This window comes from Quercus lobata, chromosome 5 (assembly GCF_001633185.2).
Source record: "Quercus lobata isolate SW786 chromosome 5, ValleyOak3.0 Primary Assembly, whole genome shotgun sequence".
NCBI classification, from domain to species: Eukaryota; Viridiplantae; Streptophyta; class Magnoliopsida; order Fagales; family Fagaceae; genus Quercus; species Quercus lobata.
Window position 1 is genome coordinate 22914981 of NC_044908.1, and position 3987 is coordinate 22918967.

Here is a 3987-nt window from a genome sequence, read left to right on the forward strand (position 1 = left end):
ATAAAATGCATGAGTATAAGATAAAATGCTCTTCAAAAACACTTGTATTAAACCCAGATTTTCCAAAAATAAGATTTTCAATCAATTATCCTTAAATTCTCAAATAGCAAACATGTTTTGCATAAAACTCAAGGAATTTTCTAACTTGGTTGGCCAAACCAAAATCACACACAATAACATGTACAAAGTTTAGCAAAAAGTAACTTGTATAGTGTATGCAACTAGTAAAAGCTTGAGATACATGAGTGGTGATATGTGAATAATAATCAACCAAAATTTCTACAAAATTCATCATATAAATTTGAAAGAGATTATCACCTAAAAAGTTACATCATATAACTTCCACATCTCCTAGAATAAAAGCTTATAATCATGTAAGTTTCTTGATTTGCCTCATAATGTACACACCAATTTTATTTGATCAGAAACATATTAATAATAGCCGGAATAATATATACACCAATTTTATTTGATTTAAAGTGATTATAGCCCAATAATGTACACACCAATTTTAGCATTTAAACGGAGGCTACACCTTATGTTTTTTTTTGTGCATGTGCTACACTTTCTCGAGCACAAAATCTTACGATATGTATTAAGATGTTCATGATTGGCTAGTAAATAGTAGTGAGATGGTTATTTATGCCTTTCTCAATAAGTTCAAGTTCGACAATCAAAGGCATGTGACTTCAAGATCAAGATCATGTGATCAAAAACTATAAACATCTTCCCACTCAACATGCACTACAAAGCTTCAACTAGTAAAGTGCAATAAGTAAGCTCATCCAAACTAAACAAGGTACATAAACATGTTATGTAAAAATAAATTAGCCAACCTTAATTTCAAAACCAAGAAAAATAATGCAAAACACATTTAGCTTCCTTTTTCCTTTTTTTATTTTTATTTTTATTTTTTTTAATTTTTGAAAAAATAACAAAAAAAATCCTAAAATGAAATACATGAATGTTATACAATACAAATCCTAGAAAAACAAAGAAAACAAAACAGCAAAGAACAATGGTCACAAAGAGTAGAGCGATGAAGCACAAGGACCATGTCAGAAAGACTTAATTAGATCGAGCATTTTGCATCCAAAACTTTTAGATGCAACTCTAGCATTGAAGTTCTTATTCACATTAGAATGCTGACCAACCCTAGGATTGGAATAAAGGTTTAGAGCCTTTACCAATTCACCAATGAGTACCATAGGATATTGTGCTTGAGGCACAGGTACTTTTGGCTTATTTGCTCGCTTGGTAGCTTGCAACTTTAAGCAGTTTGGATGAATGTGCCCAGAATTTCCATAGAAATGACAACCCATGCAGACTTATCATGCAACTTGCCCCTAGGAGGGTTAGGATCCTTAAGTTTAGACTCTTGAGGATCAACCTTAATCTTCCTAGGAGGTGTAACTTCAGCATGTTTGACAATCTCACTCACAGGAGACTCAGAAGAAGGAACAAAATTTGTGAAATTGGTTTCAGGCACAAAGATGCTTTCTACAAAACTTAAGCCAATTTTGTCAGATAGAGACTTTTGAACACTTAGCATGTGATCAAGTTTGGAGCTTGCAGACCTATTAGATTGTTCTCTAGCAACAAATAATTCAAGTTCCAAATTCTTAACTTTATCAAGCAAAAGTATATTCTCAATCTGCACATTATTCAACAATTCATTAGAATCAAATAGTTTCACAAGCAAATTGTTCTTTTCAAGTTCAAGAGATGCAATTTTCTTTAAGCCTAGATCAACACTCATAGCATCCTTTGCAGCAATTTTACAAAATTTATTGTAGGCTTCTAGTAAATCTACATCCTCAAAGAGTTCCCCATCAGAAGGGTTCTCTTCAACAGTAACACTTTTATCAACTACAGTAATAGTAGTGAAAGCAATGAAATTTCCATCCTCATCACTACCAGACTCATTGTCATAAACTTCATCATCACTAAGGGTTACAGCCATAGCCTTACCCTTAGACCTCAAGAATGTTGGACATTCAGATTTCACATGACCATACCCTTGACACCTACCTAAAACATTGTTGACCCATAAAATTGTTAGAAGGTTGACCAACTTTTTCTTTAGGATTTTCAGTGTTGTTCACCTTAGTGGGATCAGACCAGAACTAAATCTCCAACACTGAAGATCTTCTTACGCCTCTTCTTATCAGTAGCTTTCTTGTACTTGGCATTTGTAGCTTCAAGTTTCTACCTCACCTCCTTTTGCATGGCTTGAATACGGTCAGCCATATTCTTTGTAGCTTGACTCACCTCTGGAAGTTTAGGTAAAGGTACCAAGTCTAAAGCCTGTTTTGGGCATATGCAGTAGACGATGGCAAATGGAGACTTACCAGTACTTCTGCTGATTGAGCTGTTTTAAACAAACTTTGCCTGGGACCGTACTAGATTCCACTACTTGGGCTTCTCTCCTGAGATACACGGGATCAGATTCCCCAAAGTTCAGTTAACCACTTATGTCTGGCCATCAGTCTAAGGATAACTAGTGCTGCTGTAATTCAAGGAATTGTCAAAACGCTTCCACAAGGTTCGCTAGAAGTGACTGATGAACTTGGTATCACGGTCAAAGGTGGTGAACTTTGGCACTCCATGCAAACACACAACTTCTTTAAAGAACAAATTAGCCACTCGAGTAGTATCTGATGTCTTCTTGCATGCTATGAAATGGGACATCTTTGAGTACTTGTCAATCACAACAAAAACAGAATCCATACCTCGATGAGTTTAAGTAAGACCTAGTATAAAATCCATAGACAGATCCTTCCATGATGCTTGTGGAACTAGTAAAGACATGTATAAACTAGTATTCTGAGATTCACCATTGGCAGTTTGGAGGATTGGACACTTCCTTACATGATTGCCAACATCCTTCTTGAATTGTGGCCAAAAATACCTCTCCTCCAACAATGCTATAGTCTTGTCTTTATCCATGTGTTCACCTAAACCTCCTCCATGCAGCTCCTTAATAATTTGCTCCCTCAATGAACTATTAGGGATGCATAATTGATTACCTTGAGAGAGGAAACAATCCTAGATGTACATACTATTGATAGTAGTATGAGTTTATTGACACTTACCCCAAATATCACAAAAATCCTCATCATTCTTGTACAACTCCTTGAGGCAATCAAACCCTACAAATTCAGTACATAGTGTGGTTAACAAAGATGCTCACCTACCGAGCGCATCTGCCACCTTATTAGTAACACCAGACTTGTGCTTCAATGTGAAATGGAAGCCCTGTATATAAGCTACCCACTGAGCATGCATCCAGTTAATGCCAGCTTGACTGTTGATGTGCTTTAATGCTTAATGAATAGTATATGATACAAACTCCCTCTGAATCAAGTAATGATCCCAATTCTTAAGATTTCGTACTACAGCAAAGAACTCCAGCTCATAGGCCGACCATTTACTTCGAGCTTCATAAACTTTCTCACTGAAGAATGCTACTGGTCTGTTGTCATGTGAAAGAACAACAACACCTATCCCGACCGCAGATGCATCACACTCCACCTGAAACACCTTATCGAAGTTAGGAAATGCCAAAATTGGAGCGGTACTCAACTTCTCCTTGATCAAGGTAAAGCTCTATTCTACCTCATTTCTCCATGAGAACCTCCCCTTCTTCGGACACTCAATGATAGGGGCTACTATGTTATTGAAATCTCGAGCAAACTGTCGATAGAAGGTTGCCAGCCAATGGAAGCTTCGTACATCACTCACTGTCTTTGGGGTTGGCCATTCTCTGACTGCACAGATCTTGTCCTTATCAACATGAATCCCATGCACACTAACCACATACCCTAAGAACAGCAACTTATCAGTCAAGAAGTTGCATCTCTTCAAGTTGATATACAACTCATTAGCCTACAACACCATCAATACTTCTCACACATGATTATAGTGGGTTGCCTTTATCTTACTATAAATCAGGATATCTTCAAAATAAACTACCACAAACTTCCC